The sequence below is a fragment of the Ictidomys tridecemlineatus genome, chromosome 5 (genome assembly GCF_052094955.1).
Source record: "Ictidomys tridecemlineatus isolate mIctTri1 chromosome 5, mIctTri1.hap1, whole genome shotgun sequence".
Lineage (NCBI taxonomy): Eukaryota > Metazoa > Chordata > Mammalia > Rodentia > Sciuridae > Ictidomys > Ictidomys tridecemlineatus.
The window spans coordinates 182,351,830-182,372,144 of NC_135481.1; the positions used below are offsets into that span (position 1 = coordinate 182,351,830).

Here is a 20,315-nt window from a genome sequence, read left to right on the forward strand (position 1 = left end):
GATGTTCTGCCTCACCTCAGGCTCACAGCAATGGAGTCAGCCAGTCATGGACCGAGACCTGTGAAACTGAGATCGCAAATGTTGTTCTTGTCAGGTGTTTTGATCATGGTGACAAAAAGCTCACTGACACAAGAGGTGAGCAAGAGTTAAACATCGGAGGGGCTGGGTATGGAAGTCATTCAGAACTCTGGTGAGAGAATAGGCTCAGACTTAGTGAGTCCTTGATTCAAACCCCACCACAACTGTTAACGCTGTTAGAAGGTTTTTTCATCTTTCTTGTGAGCGTCAGTTTTCTCATGCTAAACACGTTTCTAATAGATATGTGTCACTTGTTCCTTTGATGCTCCAGCCTGGCACATATTTCCATTTAATAAGGAAAACACGTGTGCATACACACACACACACACACACACACATACACATATGCCTCTTTAGATCATCTTCCCCCAGAGAAGATCATCCTGACCCATTTTTTCTGCTAGGAAGCTGAGAGGAGAAAGTCAAGAGAGACCTCTGGTCATTGGCTTGAAAATACAGCGCTCAACTCAGTCTTCCCAGGGAATCACTCTGGGTTTCTTCTCCAGGAAGTGACAGATGGGAGCACCTTAGTAATCTGAAAGCCTGGGGAAAGAACACACATCCTCAGATGTTCCTGGTGCTTGTTTGGAATTCCGGAGGATTGCTCATTTCAGCGTTCAGTGGATTGTGCCCCGCTGATGTGTTCTAGGAGGTTCTACAGGAGTCCTGAGATTAACTCAGAGACTGAGACCGGATCCCAAGGATTCACATCCCAATTCAGACCTTAGTCACAGTTCAGACTTTACGTTTGCTTTTCAGCCTTTCCAAACCCATAAAACCAATCCCTGCCTGGTTTCCTATCTCTAATACTTAGCACACTTCAACATACTTCCTCAGAATGGAACAAATATGACAGGGAGGTCATGCAGGGGGACAATCGATTTTGCAGATGAGGCTTGGAGAAGGAGTTTGTGTGGAGGATTTAAGGAAGAGTGGAAAGGGAAGACATTGTTGGACACATAAGAACAGCTTGAACACAGGTAGAGAAACAAGTGTTTTATTTTATTTTTTTTTCCTAGCAAGTGGACCAGTGTCTGTAGGTATGTACCATCTGAGAATAGGCTGGGAGAAAGGAGTTGCCTCAATTTGTTCTCTTGCAGATTAGTTTAGTGTCTTTCTTGGTCACAGATTATGTAATCAACTCTAAGTTGATCCCCAATAATTTTCTCTACCCATTAAGTTATCCCTATATACTTCCATTTCCCACTGATGAGACCTGACCTGTGACACCAGTAGGATGCTGTGAGTTCCAAGGCTAGATTGTGAAACATAGCTCCACTTTTCTCTCTGGGCTCACTAGCTGTAGGGGAGTCAGCTGTGACTCCATGAGGAAGCCCAAGAACACTCTGGAGCTGCCCAGCAGTGAGGAACTGAGGTCTTCTGTGGACAACCAGCACTAAGCTGCCAGGCAGGAGAGATACCTTGAGAGTGGGTTTTCCAGACCAGTCAAGCCCTCACCCAAACACACACCTCCCTAAGAAACCAGTTGCTTCCTTATGAACCTGAAACCACCTAGCTGAGTTGCTCCTGGATTCCCAACTCATGGCCACTGTGTGAAAGTAATCCTTTATTTAGGACTTCAAATCAGAATAGTCCTATGTGTCTCTTTGCTTGGAGATCACACAGAATGGGATCCTCATCACAAACTATGTGGCCTCAATAAATAGACTTCCCAGTGTTATAGTAGAGGGAAGTGTGACATTAGGCCAGCTGGAAGCTAGCTGTTGGTCAATGTGGCTTTGTACCTTTGCTTTCCCTGCGTAGATACCACATTCTCCTCTGTGCTGCCTACTTCCTTTGTAAGGTTGAAAGTTTCCAATTTTCTGTAACTTGGGTTGGCTTAGGTCTTGTGGTAGCAATACTACCTGTAACCTCATATGACATTATGGATCCAGAGTCAATCTAAACCTTAGACCATATTTTGTGAGGCTTAATTCACATTTTTAAAAGTGAAGGTGATCGGCCTCACTCATGTGAGGTGCCAGCCCATAAGATTTTTAAGAATGACTAAGAAGCGGATTCACCCAGCAAAAAGACGGCTGTGTTGGCCCACTTGTTTAGCATGGCCTGGGAGAGTCATTTGCCAAGCAAGGATTATGGATCTGGCAAGCACTCCAAATATGCCACGTCTCATATATGTGGCTCTAACCAAAAGCTTCCCAGAAAACCTGCTGCAAGATAGAGATCACAGTTCTCTCCATTTTTATTAACTCTCTAGATGTAAAGCTCTCTCTTCTGAAAAAGTAGAGACGTGAAGCATCCCCCTCAGAATGACAAAACCTGTGGCAGTTAGGCATTAGGATTCATGGGATAAGCCTCCTGTTTCCACAAAAGCAATTTCAAACTCTCAAAAGCAATTATACATCATATTATATCATCGGAATAAAATAAATACAAATCTAGAATTAACATGAAGTTTTAAACAACCCCTGACGGCCTGTACATTGCATTAGGGAAGATTTTGGTAAACTCCCAGTCTGCCATGCTCCCCTCAACCTCATGACAGCAGTGGGCATATGTTGCATGAACCTCTTTGTATCCATTGAAAGTAAGGAGGTTTAGAAACAAAGAACAAGAAAAACAGCAAGAATAGGAAAAATGGATGAAAGAGTAATGACTATAAAGGGGAAAAGGTTTAGAGAAAAGTAAAGGTGGGAATATTCTGTTTTTCCCTTACAACTCCTATAAAAGGGCGTGACTGGGGCTTTATTATGAGTCTTGTACAAAATGAGCCATGTGTCCAGGAAGGTGGGAGGAGAGCTCCCGACGGTGGTATTGACCAATGGAGAGGACATTGGAAGGTATGGAAAAGGTGTAGGTTGAATTGTGCCATCCCCAAATTCATGTGTTGAAATCCTAATCCCCGTAGCTCAGAATGTGATCTTATTTGGAACTAGGATCATCGCAGATGTGGGGCATCCCCAAGCCGAGGAAGATGACCAGCAAACCAGCAGAGGCCATGGGGAGGTGTGGCGGGTTCTCCCTCAGCCTTCAGAAGGGACTCAGTTGCCTGAAGAAAATGAGCTTTGGGACTCAGTTGTTTGAAGAAAACAAACTTTGGGGAACATGACGAGATGCCCCATATAGCTGGAGTGTGTTTTAGAGTGATTCAAAGTGTGGCTTTAACAAAAGACCAGGAGAATTAATTAGAAGACATACTTGGCAGCAATTTATCATGGAGATGGTGAAAAGAGAAGGATGGAGACATTGGAACTGCCCGAGGGCTACCCTGCCTTTCGTCTGGTGCACAAATAGTCAAGGCTTTTTGCTGAATCAATCACCAAGCATAGGATAATTCAGTACAAATAAGCAAGTCTTGGGACCCCTGAATGATCCAGCACCACTCTCCACCATGCAGCTGGTTGCTGGGTATTCTGGTTGCTCCCTGGAGTCCAGTTGAAGGAAGACCACTAAAGCAAGTTACTATCATTTCAAAGGTCACTCCTAGAAAGGAGGGCCCTTGTCCCTAGCCCTTGTTTTTTCCTTGCTTCGCTTACTTCTAGCCTACCTGGCTCATCAGGTGTAGCTCAGGAAACACAGGTGGCAAACTTTACATTAAACTGATTTTATCTAGTTTGGAACTTACGTCAAGTGAAACGTGGGCTGAGAAGTCAGGATGGTAAACAGAAGGTGGAGAAATCATGACCAGCCTCTGGGACCCTGACCTTGCCTCGTGCCTGCTGTCAGCCGATCTTTCTTAAACATATTTGCTTTTTCTACAAATCACCTTGTGGATTGTGGTGGGAGCCAGAGGGGGGCAGCCTTGTAGCAAAGTGCCCAGAGGCTGCATTAACTTTTCCCTCTGACAGCTTAGATGGCAGCTAATTTATACACTACCTCCTATTAGTTTGGGGGAAAAAATATAGCTAACGATAAGGAAGAGAATGCATCTATTTCTTTAGCTTAAACATGCCTGCTTCAGTGGTGAGCAGTTGATCTCGAAGCTTGCTGTTTTCAGGCTATAAAAGCTGTTTATTTCACTCTATAAAAGAACATTTGAACTTATATAGCTATTTAAGTTTAAATGTTTAGGGGGAAAGAAAAATGCAAGGGAAATTAGCAAAGCAAGGCTGAAACCTGATCTCTCTGGCTGCAGGGTTTGCATAGAAACTTCCTTTTTTGGGAATCCCCCCTGCCTGCCCCCAACACACCCAGAGCAGTCCCAGCTCAGGAAATGTACTGAGCTGCCTGTGATTCCAGCAGTCATCTGGGCAAATCTTTCAGAGTCAATCACTTCTCCTGAGTCGGCGTGATTCACATTCACCAGGGACCCCTTTGGCTCTTAAGAAGCTGAGACTGCCCAGAGGAGATGACAGACTTTAACAAATCGGTGTTATTTTCTCCTAAAAACTGTGAGTTTATGTGAGGGCTCTGGGTAGAAATGTGCTTCCCTCCCTGGGCATCGTGGAGCTGATGTTCTGTTGGCTCTGAGATTGACAGGTCCTAGGGTCTGGGCAGATGAGCTACTTTCTCATGGGGAGTGCTCAGGCCCCAGTAGTCAGCCACAGGGACTCTGGTCTTTGACATCTTCCTGGCAGAGTTAGAGAGTTCCTCCCAGTCAGGCTCACCACACAAATTTGTCCAGTTACAGCCCTGATTTATATACGCTATGCTTTAGACATACTTTTTGAACGGTACCCCTTTCAATCTCCAGAATGTCTTGGTTTCGATCATATGTTACATGGCCAATCTATTCCTAGAAGTCTGTTCCTGCATTTGAGGCCACATTTGTTCCCAACGTGAGGAAATATGAAAGTTTTGGGGATACACAGAGGTTCCAGAGATGAGTTCTCTTGGGTTGAGTATCCACAATTACAATTGGACACCTGCAGAGGAATGGGGAAATAACTAAAGAGAAGCAACCAAAATAGGTTGTTCCAGCAAGCCCTGAATGCTAGCAGCTGAATTCTATCAAGGACACTCTGACGAGAAATGCCCAAGAATTGTTTCACCTGCCGAGAGCAAAGAGACATTCTGAGAAAGAGCTACAAGCAAAATGTTACAGACACCAGTGTGTGTGCTGAGGAAAATGAAGAGAAAAGACCCAGAATATACAAGCAAGCACTGATATTGTCTGCCGCAGGAGGGGAAGGTAGAATAGAGAAAGAAAGCACAGTGTTGGGAAGGACCCAAATGCTTCCTGATCTTTCTGAGTTGAATTGACATGTACATTGGTCCAACAGGCTCATTAACATAAGAAGGAATTAGTTTAAGTCCAATTGTTTAATGTATGTCTTTCATGCCAAAGGATGCTCTCCAGGAGCACTGGGCAGCCTTGGTTTTGAATACAGTAAGAGAAGATTTGTTAAATGAGTCAATAAATGAATGCTTTCCTATACATAATCGCTCAGACTTTTCCATCTTCTTTAGGAGTTCGACCTGATCTCCAGCTGTGGACAAGGAGACAAGAAGGAACTTTTCACAGTATCCCATCACTAAGGAATCCGAATCCAGGTCGGACTCACTCCTAGGCTCAGCTTCTGGGAGAGTCATTCTGTAGAGGGGGAATATTGTAGAAAAAAGCCCTCCCACTTCCATAGCCTTTTCCTACCTCAGCCAGTTGTAGGAAGGACCCCAAATACTGCCTAACCCTGGTTCTTAACTGCTCCACGCTCCTTTGTTCTCTCTCCAATTAACCTTCCTGTTTCAAGGTGTCAGACTCGATCCTACTCTAATTGTTTGAAGGTTTAGCATGGATTTTGGATTTTTATTTATTTAAATCCACAGGCAAGTGAAAAATCCCCTACATTTTTAGGGGTGAGTGCCTGCATTTCCCTTGTATGATTCTGCTCAACAAGGAAGTGAAGAAATTCAGACTTTGTGACAGACATCAAGTCTTTTTCCTTCTTCATTCTTCAAAATCTGGGGTGGGATGGGGTAGCAGTGCTGAGAGACTCCAGTGTTGTGCTAGCAAATGTTCAAAAACCAGCTGTCTTGGGACAAATAATAAAACAAAAGTACTTTGATTTGCAGCATATCCCATTTCCATGGAGTAAATATTCCCACTCACTACAGACCATTTTAAACAATCACTGTTGAGTCACATGTAGGTGTGCACAATAGTGTGACATTTTGTAGTATTTCCACTGTGTGGACACAATCAGCACCAGTATTAGTTCCTTATAGACCCTGATAAGCATCAATGATAGTTAATAATTAGTGAATTGTTAACTGGTAAATTTTGAACACTGCTATATATTTATCACATTTTTAGGCACAATTTCTTGAAATGAAAGTTTATTCATTCAATTTTTATGAATGGCTGTGTCTAACAACTAGCAATCAAGATTCCTGTAGGTTTAACTGTGCAACCGGATGCTAGCACATCATTCTGGAGACTTTTTCTCCAGTAACTCCTTTATTTGGTAGCCTCTACTCATATCTTTGTCCTAAGTGCAAAAGAGGGAGGTGGTCGTGTGACCTTGGCCGATGGGAGGTGGTTCATGATTCTGTCTGGACAATTAGAGTGAGTCAACCGACTTCCTGTTGCTATTGAAGTCTGAGACCCTCAGGTGGGAGGTCCTCTGTTGTCTAACACCCTTGCCCCTGGTTAATTTTGGGGCTCAGTGTCTCTGGAGGCTGACTTCTGACAATTGCATTGCTCAGGGTCTTTTTGACCTCCTGCTTCCAAGTGAACTCAGCCAACGGGAGGCACCAGCGAGTGACATGAAGGCAGAAGAGGAGAGGATTGGGAGTATGTATATACACAATTCCTTCTCCCTACCTCACTGCAGATCTGGCAGTACCTGTCTATGTCCACAGCACCCTGCCCTGGGCTTCCACTATAGCTACTTCCTGGGTGCTTCACCAACCCTCAGTCCATACCTCAGTAAATAGTTCCCTCATTAAATTTTTTCCAGCTAAAGCCTTTCGAGTATGCCTTTCACTAAACTTCACACTCTACAGGATAAACCAAGTGCATTTATCTGGTTATCTGCCCAGCTGCACTGGTCTTAAGGAAACTTTGGAGCCTAATTATTCAAATAAGGGAACATGTTTCTCTTTGATGTTCTCATTATGCTTACCCACAACATCCCTATTATTATCTCTGCCCAGAAGAGGGGACAGAAATATATGTGTTTAAGAAATAGGGCTTTCTTAAAACTCACAAGAAGCTTTAGCCACCCAGGTGGGCACAACATCCACTCACCTTGGCTGTCGGCTGAACCTGCCCCACACTTTAATAAGAGTCAAGTCTCAGCTTGAATGTCAGGCACAGCCTGTCCTCTGGGACTTGTAATGAAACCAGACACCTGCTGTGCCCCTTTTATAGCCTCTCTCCTGTCTGTCTGTCACAGCAGTTCTCTCTGAAGCCCATGTCCTTGTCTTGCTCTTATGCATCGCTTTCTCTGGCCTGACATCCTTCCTGGCCTGGTATCCCAACCCCATGCATGGATTCGGTCATCTGGACTTCTGGAAGCCCACGTTAGATTTCTACAAATTGAGTGTGTATAATTCATCAGGCACACACTCGATTCATATTAGCACCATACTCAGCATTCACACACACGACCCCTTCTACCCTGGTAACAACCCGTGAGACTGGTGCCATCATTACCCCACCTCTCCAACTGTACCAGCCACTTAAGTAGATCATTTGTCTCTTTGTAGTCAGATACATTCTGTTCCCTGCTCTCCACGTTCTACTGTATTTCAAGCTCCCTTGACTGCAAATTTCTGGCTAGATATGGACAATTGAAGAACTTGGCAAGATTTACAAAACAAGGACACACCAGGGGTGATTTTTCTGCTTCTCTCCACGGGGAGTGACATCTCTGGCTGCCATGGTACTTTTTCATGGCTCCACTTCTCACTAGACAGCTTGTCTCCCAATGGCCCCAGCAGGGCTGCCAGGGTTCCAGCTTCCAAGGGCTCCTGGGCTCCATCAGAAAGATTTCCTTCTTCTGTCCCTCCAGACCTGGGTGAGGTGTGGTTCACTTTCTACAGTTGCTAACCTCTGGGTTGCCTCAGGTCCTCTCTGCTCTTTCAGCTCTTCTTCTTTTTTGAAACTGGTTCTGCACATTAAGTTCCCTCTTTTGAAATAACCCATATGCCATCTGCGTTTCGGGCTGCACCCTGACGGATAGGCTCCTTGTTCTCTAAACCCACACTTCTATTGGCTGGGTGTATTTAATTGATAACTATTTGTTCTCTTTACAGTTTAAATCAGCATTAACAAGCTGTAACTTTGAAAATTAATAACAATTTGTTCCCTTTCATTTGTCTATTGTCTGCCTTCTCAAGAGTGTGTAAGCTCTGTGAAGGCAGGAATTTGCATATTTGATTCATTGTTGAATTTCCAGCCTTCTGGTAGAAGGGTGGCTTCATGAGCATCAATACAGAATACATGAATGAAAATATTAATGCATCTTCCCTCTATATGGCAGGATTCTTGAACTTCCAGAGAATCAATTTTCAGATCTAACTACTAACCAGGGCCCAGCCACCCTGGTGCCAATTGCTTTTATCCATGGACTTCAGAATCACTGCGTCGACTCCCCATGGCAGCCGCTGCCCTGTTGCATCTAAAATCTCCCTCTCCCACTGTCCCGTTCAACAGCCCTCCTGTGAGTCTGCTGTCCCCATATTACTACTGCATCCACCTTTTATATACCAGGCTGTTTGTCCTTCCAGCCACAGCTTCATAGTTTCCAATACCTCTCCTATTCCTTGGGCAGGTCAATTTTATTCCAACCCTGGTACTTGATCCTATAAAACCGAATCCCAATATTTCCTAACAATGTGCTTTCTAATGCTGGTGAAACTGAGGTATTTAGACACAGGCCTAAAGCAGGTGGCTCATCCAAAGAGCTATTTTTTTTTCTTTTCAGAATTTCCCAAAAAGAGAGCCCCGGGTTCAACCCAGGGATCTGATTGTGGCTCAGCCAGGCTTGACCACCATGCTTTCTGCTGTCACAATGGCTGCAGCGAGGGACATTGCTGGGAACATGTGGAAATGAAAAAAACAAAACAAGAGTTTTAGGTGAATGCCAGGAATGAGGCTGATTCTCCAATATTGGGCTCCTCTGGAGCAGAAGGGAGGGACTGCCTGTGCCCAGAATTGTTGACTGACCGTGTCCTGGAGACTGCTTCCTGTCCCCGTGCTCCCTCCTTGCCTCCTCAGCACTCTGTATGGCTGAGTTCCTGACAGTAACCAGGCAACTCCGGACTCTGGCCTGAGCTCCCGAGTAGGGTTGCCAGATAAAACACAGAAGACCCAGCGAAATTTGAATTTCAGATAAACAATCTATATGCATATATTTATACTGAAAAAGAATTTCTTGTTCATCTGAAATTCAAATTTCGCTGGACAACCTGTAGTTTTGATTGCTACATCTGGCAGCCCTATCCGCTACAGCTGTCTGATGCTAGGTAGCATGAAACACTCACCGAGGGTGTGTTCCTTTCTAAGAGGACATTTTGAACTTCTGCTTCCGTGAGCCGCTCACAGAGCCAGAGATGATGAAGAGGTCCGTCTTTAATAAACATGGTCTTCTGCAAGGATTGGCACCGAGAGACTCGATTTTATATACATTTGTTTAGTACCCCATGGCTGGCTATGGTCTGGCCCCCCAAATTCACCCTAAATATGAGGATGGAAAGGGCTCAGTGCTAGGGGATGAGTTTGGGGAGAAGCTCTGCCTATTTCAGAAAAGCAACATCAATTCAGTGAAGCCAGCTCAATTATTTTCTTTGGTTTTGTTTATTAGACATTTAGTAACTTTATCTCCGGATATATATTACTCCACTTTACATCTCTCATAAATATGTATCAAACGTGGCCCCTTTTCACAAGTGACAGGCTTATTTTCTGTTCTTGGGGAAGCTCTCTATTTGTCATTTATTTATTCATTCAACAAATCTTTTTTTGAGAGTATGATGTGCCTCATGCTGTTCTAGGTGTTGGAGCTATTGAAGCAAAACCAAACAAAGTGAATCGCAGCCTAATGGAGTTTGTGCTATGGAGAAAATAACAAAAGAAGGAAGGTTTAGTGGGTGCCTCTGGGGAGCTAATAGGATTGCAGTTTTAAAATATCGATTAAGAAAGACCTCTTTGAAAAAGGTGACATTTAAGCAGCAATTTGAAGAACCTATATTTAAGCTTTAGAATTATATAGCAGGTTTGTTTAACCGCTGGTCATTCATTTAAAAATATATACTCAACTAAAAGGCAGTACTTTATACCAAGCCTATCATTTATCAGTATATCAAATTTGTAGGAAGATATTGGATATTATGCACTTACTGTAGATATCCACCCTTCAATCTCAAACCGCCCAGCTCAGGAATATACAGAGCATCACCATCATTTCTGACTCATATTTGTTTCCATAGCACTTACAATGTAAGCTCTGGAGTAGGACTGGGTGATTTTGAATCCTTTCCCTACAAGTTAATAATAATAATGATACGTGCAAAGAGTTGTTATAACATTCTGTGCCTCTGTTTCCTAATATTGAGATAACAAAGTAAGTCTCCTCAGAGTATTGTTGTGAAGATTAAATAAGACAATACATAGTTCCCATCACTAAAAAGTTCTTAATGGTGGACCAAGAAGGTGGTTCTCCAGAAAAAAAAAATAAAAAAATAAAATAAAAACCCCTGATATATATGGCACTTGCCAATTCCCGTGGTGTAAATATTCCCGTCTTGATCAATTTACCTACCTTGTCTGTGAAAGTGGAGCTGGGTAGAGAGGCACCCAGTCAGCTCTCACGAGCTGCTCCCGCGAGCTCAACACACCCCATGGTGACCCATGTCATGTCATGGGTCATGCTGTTTATTTCCAGTCTGTAAAAATAATTTCTAGTTAGGTTTATTAAAGGTGGCATTCTCAGGTCTAGCCCTGTGAACACTGGGGTAGGAAATTTTGTCCTTGGTAGTTGTCTTGCATGTTAGAGAGTGTTTAACAGATTCCCCGACCTCTGTCTACCAGGCAGCAGAAAGTGTCCTCTTGCCCCAGCTGTGACGACCAAGGATGTCTCCAGACATTTCCAAAGGTGAGCTGGAAAAATATCGTTTTAGAAAAATATGCTTAGACTTGTGTTTTTAAAAGAAGGTAAAAAAAAAAACTAATAGTGCCTAAATGACTGCAAATACACTGAAGAGAGAATTGAATTTTAGTAATTAATGGTCAGTCTCACCAAGTACTGGGCTCACAGTGGATGAGCAGGTGGGCAGAGGCGTCACGGGTGGCAGGCAGCTGGGCAGACGGGGAGAGCACTCTGGGCGATCGTGTGATGCCCACACTTCAGCAGCTTCTTAAGGTCAGACTGGCCTCAGCCTCCACTTCAGCTCTGCTCCTTATTTGCTGAGTGACTAGTGACAAGTGACTTAACCTCTGGAGCCTCAGCGTCCTTATCAATGAAAAAACAAATGAAGACGGACTTGAACAGATCGTGAAGATAATACTCAGATGGAGTAAATATTTTTTAAAGAGGAAAGAAAAGGGTCCTTGTTGAGCTTTGCGTTCCGGGGACTGGTGAGCCTTGGGCAGGGACGGATGGGAGGGGAAGCCAAAAGAGTGGGGTGGGCCCCAGGAAAGCCAAATGATAAAGTGCCTGCTCTGTCACACATGGCCGCGGGTCACTGCTTGGAAATGTGAGAACAAAATGGGACCCCAAGCTAATGACTTTCAGGTGCGCTGGCCCAGCTGCCTGGCCACTGGGGAGTCCCGCCAAGGCCAAGGCCAATGCTCCAGGGCTGCCAAGGCAAACACCAGCCCACGGTGGACCAACCAGAGCCAGGGCCCTGGGCCTCCCAACAGACTGCAGGGCACCCTGGGGCTGCCTGTGCCCGCACCTGCCCAGCGTAGAATCAACAGGCCCTGTGCTCCCTGCCTCTCTCCCTGCCACCCACCTCCCCCTGCACCCCCTGCCTCTCTCCCTGCCTCCCCCTGTGCCCCCTGCCTCTCTCCCTGCCACACACCCCCCCTGCGCCCCCTGCCTCTCTCCCTGCCACTGACCTCCCCCTGCGCCCCCTGCCTCTCTCCCTGCCACCCACCTCCCCCTGCGCCCCCTGCCTCTCTCCCTGCCACCCACCCCCCCTGCGCCCCCTGCCTCTCTCCCTGCCACTGACCTCCCCCTGCGCCCCTTGCCTCTCTCCCTGCCACCCGCCCCCCCGTGCCCCCTGCCTCTCTCCCTGCCACCCGCCCCCCCTGCGCCCCTTGCCTCTCTCCCTGCCACCCACCTCCCCCTGCGGCCCCTGCCTCTCTCCCTGCCACCCACCTCCCCCTGCGCCCCCTGCCTCTCTCCCTGCCACCCGCCCCCCCCCCCCGTGCCCCCTGCCTCTCTCCCTGCCACCCACCCCCCCTGCGCCCCCTGCCTCTCTCCCTGCCACTGACCTCCCCCTGCGCCCCTGCCTCTCTCCCTGCCACCCGCCCCCCCGTGCCCCCTGCCTCTCTCCCTGCCACCCGCCCCCCCTGCGCCCCTTGCCTCTCTCCCTGCCACCCACCTCCCCCTGCGGCCCCTGCCTCTCTCCCTGCCACCCACCTCCCCCTGCGCCCCCTGCCTCTCTCCCTGCCACCCGCCCCCCCCCGTGCCCCCTGCCTCTCTCCCTGCCACCCACCCCCCCTGCTCCCAGAAGTCTCTGTTGCTCTGTTTCCTGTGCAGCCCGGGAGTGGCACCGTGTGGCTTCTTTCTCACTCCCCACTGGAACCCCTGGTGGTGGGACTGTGCCGGACTCTGCACTGTGGGCTCCTGGTCAGAGGTCCCTCCCCCTTCCCTCCTGTCACCCCTGTTTCTTGCTCTGCTCTTTGCACCCTGCACCCTGCTTCACTTCAGCGCTCACCAGTGTCCCATGGTGATGAGCCCGACCTGAGATGTATCCCACAGAAGCCCTGCTCGGCCCGCACAACACCCTGAAGATCTGCAGAGCAGACCAGGGCGAAATGTGCATCCCAAGGATGCAGTGGAAGGTCCCCGGAGAAGTGGGTGTGCAGGTGAAAAGAGTCCGCTCTCTTCAGAGAAGCCTGTGGGTCCCACACAGATCGCACCTTGCAGGCACCTGACCCTGAACTTGCAGAAAGGTTGTTTGTGATTCCACAGGGAAGACAGTGGTGTAGACACCTTCACTCTGGGCTTTTACAGTCATGGGTCAGAATCTAGAAAACACTGCTTGTTTATTGGCCATGCAAACATTATTTAATTATTATCATTTAATTATCACATCATTATTTGTGTCTCAGTTTCCTCATCTATCAAATTGTTTTGGTATGCCCTTTCACATGATTATTGGGGAGATTACTGAGATTACATGTACTTTCATTCACCAGTATTTTTTAAGCATCAGTTGTGTTCTAGAAGAAGGGATAGACCCTGGGGATACAGTTATGAATACAGCATAGTCTCTGATCTCCAGAGTCCCACATTCTAGGGAAAAGACAGATGAGAGACTATAATAAAACAGTATATTATGTATGTATGATAAAAATAAGAGTAACACTGCCTGGAACATGCTATTCATAATCCTACCTCAGGATATTTGCACTTGCTAGTCCCTCTGTTTTAAACCCTTCTCTCAGATCCCTGCAAAGCTCTCTACAAGTCTCTGCTCAAATGTCATTTCATCTTCCACATCTCCTCTGACCACCAATTTAAATCATACCCCCTCTCTCAGGCTCAGTTCCCCATATTCTTTGCTTTTGCTCTTGTCTTATTACCATCTGTTAATATGATTCTTCTTTACTTTCCCTTCCCTCTTGGAGTAGAAGTTCCCTGAGGTCTGTCTGAAATGTAATTAAATGCTCCAATAAATATTCATTGATTAAATAAACAAGTAACTCAATTAAAGAATAAAAAAATCAGAGTGATCAGAGAACAGAAGACCTAATTCATCCAGGAAGAGTCATGGAGAAGGAGCCTCTCAAGAGAGAGCTGAGTTGGAGTCAGTTACTTGAGCAGTGCAAGGAAGGGCAGAGGGAAGAGCATGTGCAAAGTACAGGTAGAAAGCCGAGGTCTATCCCAGAAACATGGCTGGTATTGTTCTGGAACTATATGGCTCAGAGGCACTGATGGGAAATGTGTGTACAGAGTAGGTGGCAAAAATATCATGTGATCCGTTGTAGGAAGACTGAAACTTCACACATAAACTAGAATTGTACATAGTGTTTTGGTTCATTTTGACAAAAATTATACATGCAGGAATTTGATTTCAAACCCCACTCCTCCCTGTCTCCCCTCCTCCTGCCTCTGCTCTCCCTCCTCTATTCCACTGATCTTCCTTCCATGTGTTTGTTTATTCATTTTGGTTGGTATTCTCTACATATATGTAAAGGTGAAATTCCCTGTGGTACATTTATTTATGTATATAACAGGATTTTTAAAATTCATTCCGTATTTTTTCTTTTCCCTTCCTCCCTCCCTCCCTCTTGTTCTCTTACTTCTACTCCACTGATCTTCCCTGTGTCTGTATGATATCTACCTCCACACCTCCCCTCCCCCTTATTTTGCTCTAGTTTCCACATATGAGAGGAAATACTCAATTCTTTGCTGGGTCTGGCTTATTTCACTTAGCATGATTTTCTCCATTTCCATCCATGTACCTGAAAATGCCATCATTTCATTCTTCTTTGTGGCTAAGTAAAACTCCACAGTGTCTAAATACCACAGTTTCTTGATCCATTCACCTATTGACAGATATCTGGCTTGATTCCGTAATCTAACCAAGATGATTATGGTGAAAGACCTTAACACTGAAAACTATAGAACACTGAAGAAATATATTGAAGAGGACTTGAGAAGACAGAAAGAACTCCCATATTCTTGGATAGGCAGAATTAATATTGTCAAAATGACCATGCCACCCAAAGCAATTTACACATTCCATGTTATCCCCTTCAAAATATCGATGATATTCCTCATAACACTGGAAAAAAATATCCAAAAATTCATTTGGAAGAATAAGAGATCTAGAATGACCAAAGAAATTCTGAACAAGAAGGCAAGGCAGAAGTCATCTCAATATCTGATCTCAAACTATACTACAGAGCCATAGTACCAAAACCAGCATGGTATCCGCATCAAAGCAGACATGAAGACTGATTAAATAGAATAGAAGACACAGAGACAAGCCCAAATATTCTGATATGTGACCAAGGTGCCAAAATAAATGTTGGAGAAAAGATAGTCTTTCTAATAAATAGTGCTAGGAAAACTGGATATCCATAGGTAGAAGAACCTGATCTTTTTTTAAATCACCAAGTTCCAGGCACACAAAATATGCTCAGTATTTTCACAGCAGTAGCTCTCTCCATGTTGGCCTAAGGGACATGATGGAAATCCCCAAGAGAACAGACTGGGCCACTGACTCCAGATGGCCCCAAGACGCTCAGAACCCAGTCCAGGGCATTATGGCAGGTGAGACCTGGGGTGATTGGTGTTGGAGTAAATCAACCCACAGGCTATGGAGGAGGTCAGCCTGAGTGTACCACTCGAGAAAACATTTTCCCTTCTCGGAATCCAGCCATGACCAGCCTGCCCAGTCCAGCCATGGGTCCCATTTTTATTGGTGCATTATGATTTTACATAATAGTGGTGGTCATCAGCCGTATGTGTGTGTACACATTATCTAATTTGACCAATCTTCATTTCAAATGTGATGCTGTTTAAGATGTTGATAAGTCAGGCCTTGTTGAACCAAACTCCACCTTGCTCTGGCTATCACACATACCCAGAGGCCTGTTTACGTGGGATTTGCGCAGGGTGAGCTCTTGTGTACTCTTTGTCCCCTACAGGTATTACTGCTTTGAAGAGGACCCAGGTTCCATAGAAGAGGCTCGTGGCAACTTCTCCCTGGTTCTGCAGATGTCCTTGGAGAAAGGAGGAAGCTGAACGCTGACGCAGAGCTGGCTGGAGGGGCTGAGAAGGAGCTGTGCAGGGTCAGCGGTGTGGTTTCTTAGTCCTGTTCCCTCACGTCTCAGGTTTGGAAGGGATGGTGTTCTAAGAGAAACGAAAGAGTCATACTGTTTTGAAGTGTGTTTTATATTTTTAATGACAGTGCAAAAGTGAATGCATATAACTGGTGAGGTGTGGCAGTGTGAATGCTCTGAGGGGTGTGTGTGTGTGACCTTGACCTGTGGCATGTGACTCCCATCAAAACTTATCATTCTTGAAGATGCTGAAGTCATGGGAAAGGAAGGGGTAAATATCAGAGAACAGGAACAGATATTTGTATTTGTGTGCTTTCTTCCTACTCTTTTATTATTATTTTTTCAGGAGAGAAATGTGCACCAATAGGATGAATAGGTCTTGACAGATGGATGTTTCTAAAGGGGGGATAGGTGCTAGCAGGACCCTATTAATCCTCTAGCTGGAAGGTAGGATGCTGCAGGTGAGGGAGGCAGATGCTACTTGAAAGAAGTCTATAAATGCCAGGTGAGGAGGTTTGGATATTATTCTGTGTGATAGTGGACTGTTTTGAAGGGGTTTTGTGCAAAAGAGTGGCATTGCTCAATTTGGGAAGATGCTGCCTGTGGTTATATGAAGGCTGGATCAGGTGTTGACCATGCACAGCTCTTTCAGCACCTCCATCTATTCCCGCAGAAGTCTTCAATTTCCTCTTTTTTTCCCAAGGACATCTGCAGAACCATTGAGAAGTTGCCAGAAGCCTCTTCTGTGGGTCCCGGGTCCTCTTCAAAGCAGTGATACAAAGCCAACACAAGGACTCACCCTGTGTGAAAATCCACTTAAACAGGCCTTTGGGTACTGTATTCAGAGCAAGGTGGGACTGGAGTTGGGTTAAACAAGGCCTATTGAAAAGTTGGATAAGTCACATCCACCTCACATTTCAGGGGCTAAGCATCCACAGAGACATTGGTCCATACCTTGGAGAGAGGATCACTTCTCTCTGGGAGATTCTGAAATGACTAATTAAGGGACCCAGGCTGAATGCAAGTGATGAAGACCTTGTCTGACTCAGCTGAGGGGAAATGGAGGGCTGCTGTTGTTTATGTCCCCACAGACCTTCCCCTGGAGGCAACAGGACTCCGGTCACTCCATGGACCTGGCTCTCCCCCAGAGAGAAGTTTTGATGGCAGCCTAGTCTTGACAATGACTGTTACTGTTGTGATCTGAATCCCAATAAAGCTGGGTTTTATTAAATCCCAACTGAGCAGCATCACTAAACTGACTGTTTGGGAAACTGAGGCATTATTTTTCCCCCCAGAGAATCAAGAGGACAGCAATAAACTGTTGATTTCAGAACTTTTTTTCTGTCTGGGAGGCATAATAATATTGACTCCTTGATCTGGAGTCAATAGTTTGCAAACCTGCGTCTCTGTTCCAATTCTCTCAGATTCTACTAGTTTGGGGTGCTCTGAGACCTTTGGATTCATATAGGATATCGAAAAAACTGAGAACCCTTAACAATACTGAGATGCCACTAAAGCAAGAGATCATCAAATATCAACCTTCGAGGAGAGTTGAAGCTATTTTCCTCTCGTTTACACCCAAAAGCTGAACATATCTCAGAATCCAACTGAAGATGGCAAGGTTCACTGAAATGAGATGAAATTTCCAGGAGAAAAAGAGTAGAGCAGTATCTAATCACTGGGTAGCATCACTCACTTGGAAATCAGGAACAAGAAAAATCCAACTATGGTGGATAAATCAGGACTTGAATTCAGTCCTTCTTACCTTCAATGAACACACACCTGGACTGATTCCTAGTCCTTCTTTTAGTTAGGCACCGCTGGTGTTTACTACATTAGACCACATTATAAGGAATCCTCCATGGATTCCTCCACTCCAAATCCAATCATGAGTCTGCAGGTTGTGTCTGACATTGGTTGATTTTAATATAATGTGAGGGCCTGGAAGTCTCCCTTATTCATTTTATTTATTTATTTTAATGGCCTAAATTCAACTCCACTAAGCAAATCAATTCAGAGCCGAGACTGAAATTTACAATACGCTCACTAATACTATGGTTCAACAGGGTGCATTAGGAGGCTAGTTAAACACCAAACGCTGTATAAATCTCAGCCTTATAGGTGTGCTGAAAACGTAAATAGCTTCCAAAGAGCTACGATCAATACCAAGATATATGTGCAGGCTCCAAGTGTGCAAATAATTTAAATTTTAAATTAGCCCCCCCCCCATTAGTCACCGCCCCTCTTAATATTCTGGGCTCTGCAATTTCCATTAATGGCAACAAATTTCCAGGATTGGTTTTGAAATTTCTATTCAGATCAAAACTGAGACTGAGGTAGCATGAGGGTCTGTGTGGGAGCTGGAATGCAGAGACGGGAATGAGAAAGGTCTGAACAAGGGGGAGTCATGGGGAATGAGATGAAAGGTGAGACGCACACAGGGCATCCAGGAAGGTACAAAGAGATGGAAGGGGAAGAGAGGCAGGCAGCAAGTTGGTCCTGAGGATGGCTTGAAGCAAACAGAAGGTGGCGGGTCATTGGAAAATAGTGATTTTCAAAATCATGGTTTTCCCCAACGGGATTTAGTCTAGGAGGATGCTGGATTACGGATACCTGGGCGTGAAATTCCTTTACCAGGGTCATTCAAGAGTGAGAGGCCTCCATTTACTTCATTTTCCTTTAGTTTTTTTTTTTTTTAGCCCCATAGATCACCTTTCCTAGGAGACAGAAAGTTGGGCCACCTGCGCTTCTGCAAGGTGGTAATATCACCCGGGCGAGGAGTGATGTGACCTTTAAAAACTTCTATTTCCATAAGATGCGAGCAACAATGGAACCCAGCTCACCAGGTTAATGAAGAGATTCGAGACTGGGAGGATTTTATTCTGGTCCTTAACAGCTTCTGCACTCTCCTTCCATTCAGCCAGAGGGGCCCTCTAGAGGAGCCAGACACATGTTTAACCCTGGGAATTCAGAATACAACCTTGATGAAGACCTCCCTTCATGCATCTTTCCTTCTAGTGGAGAAGCAGATGATCCACACTAGACAGAAGAACACGGGGCAGGTGCATCCAGAGAAAGGGCTATGAGAAAGAGAGGTGGGCTAGGCAGGGAGGGAGGGGGAAGGAGGGAGGGAGGGAGGGAGGGAGGGAGGGAAGGAAGGAAGGAAGGAAGGAAGGAAGGAAGGAAGGAAGGAAGGAAGGAAGGAAGGAAGGAAGGAAGGAAGGAAGAAAACAGACCAATGATTTTGGGGAGAGGTCAACAAGAAGAGGAGATCATTCCAGAAACTGCTGGCTTCTGAGGCCACGCTGTTCCCACCTCAAAGGCAATATCCCAGAAAAATCAACAACCCAAGGGAAGGCTAGGAATGGGGGAACTCCGAAGGCAGTGTTCTCTGGGAAGACAGCCTGGCCGACCTCCTTCTGTTCCTGCAGTCTGACCTGCCGACCTCCTTGGCACTCATGTGTCACGTCGCGGCTGGCCCATCTTCCAAGTCTTGCTGAAATGGGAAGGGGCTTATCTGCTTTCTCAGCTTCTCCAAGACTGACGGGCAGCTGGCAGGATGAGAAGCACAGAAGCACTGGGATGAGACCCACCAAGTTTGGTTGTTGCTCCAAGGAGCTACGATCACTCAGATGTGTGCTACACAGCCATTTAGGAAGTCCTTCCACCCAGCCTCCTAGGTGTCTCTGGCCTTTGTCCTTCTTCCCCGCTGCTCCCCTGGTCAAGGTGAGGCTGTATCTCTAGAATGGGTCAATGCACTATCCTCCGAGTGACCCACCTGCCACCATTCTCTGTGGCAGATGCTCCTTGCATGCCCCCTTTCTGTTCCAAATCTGAGCATGTGCTCCTCACCCACCCCCTGCTCTGACTTTTTAGATTCTCCAAGGACCTCAGAAGAAAGCACAACCAAACCCTTGTGACTTGTTTTGCGTCTGACACCACTCTACCCCTAGGCGTTATGCAGCTTAGCCTGAATCCTCAGCTCCCTGGGAGGTTGTCCCCACCTACATTTCTGTGCCTTTACACATGCCCTCTCTGCAATATTTTCATGACCAGCATTCAGTTAGAAAGACACTTTGCCCTCAAGCTTTCCACGACTATCCCAGGAAATCAGATTGCTGATTCCACTGTGGGCCTCGGACATTTTTCTTGCCAAATCAAATACTTGAGATGTCGGCCCCCTGCATGGCTGCATCCACTGCTGGAGGTCATTGGCTGTTTTATGCCATTGTGCACGGGGCAAATCAGGGAGTAGAGTATTGTAACAGGGTGAGTCATTTCTGCAGCAGAGAAAATCCCTACATGCATTAGCATAGATTAACAAATTCTTTCTTAATCCTTCCTCTGTGCAAAGTGTGTTGCCTACATT

General features: G+C 45.7%; 2 long non-coding RNA genes across 4 annotated transcripts; one reads left to right on the forward strand and one right to left on the reverse strand.

The window, feature by feature from the left end:
• The first annotated feature begins 10,847 nt into the window (after window positions 1-10,847).
• Window positions 10,848-17,279, forward strand: LOC144378128 (uncharacterized). 3 transcript variants are annotated; one of them, XR_013439696.1, is made up of 3 exons: window positions 11,297-11,560; window positions 15,812-15,997; window positions 16,650-17,279. It is a non-coding gene; the product is annotated as an uncharacterized LOC144378128 (long non-coding RNA). The 3 variants fall into 3 exon arrangements; XR_013439697.1 differs by lacking the exon at window positions 11,297-11,560 and adding an exon at window positions 10,848-11,078 and having other exon boundaries at window positions 15,812-17,279; XR_013439695.1 differs by having other exon boundaries at window positions 15,812-17,279.
• LOC144378127 (uncharacterized) lies at window positions 10,879-12,739 on the reverse strand. The gene is made up of 3 exons (XR_013439694.1): window positions 12,646-12,739; window positions 11,223-11,435; window positions 10,879-11,083 (listed from the first exon to the last, which is right to left on the reverse strand). It is a non-coding gene; the product is annotated as an uncharacterized LOC144378127 (long non-coding RNA).
• Window positions 17,280-20,315: the final 3,036 nt, after the last annotated feature.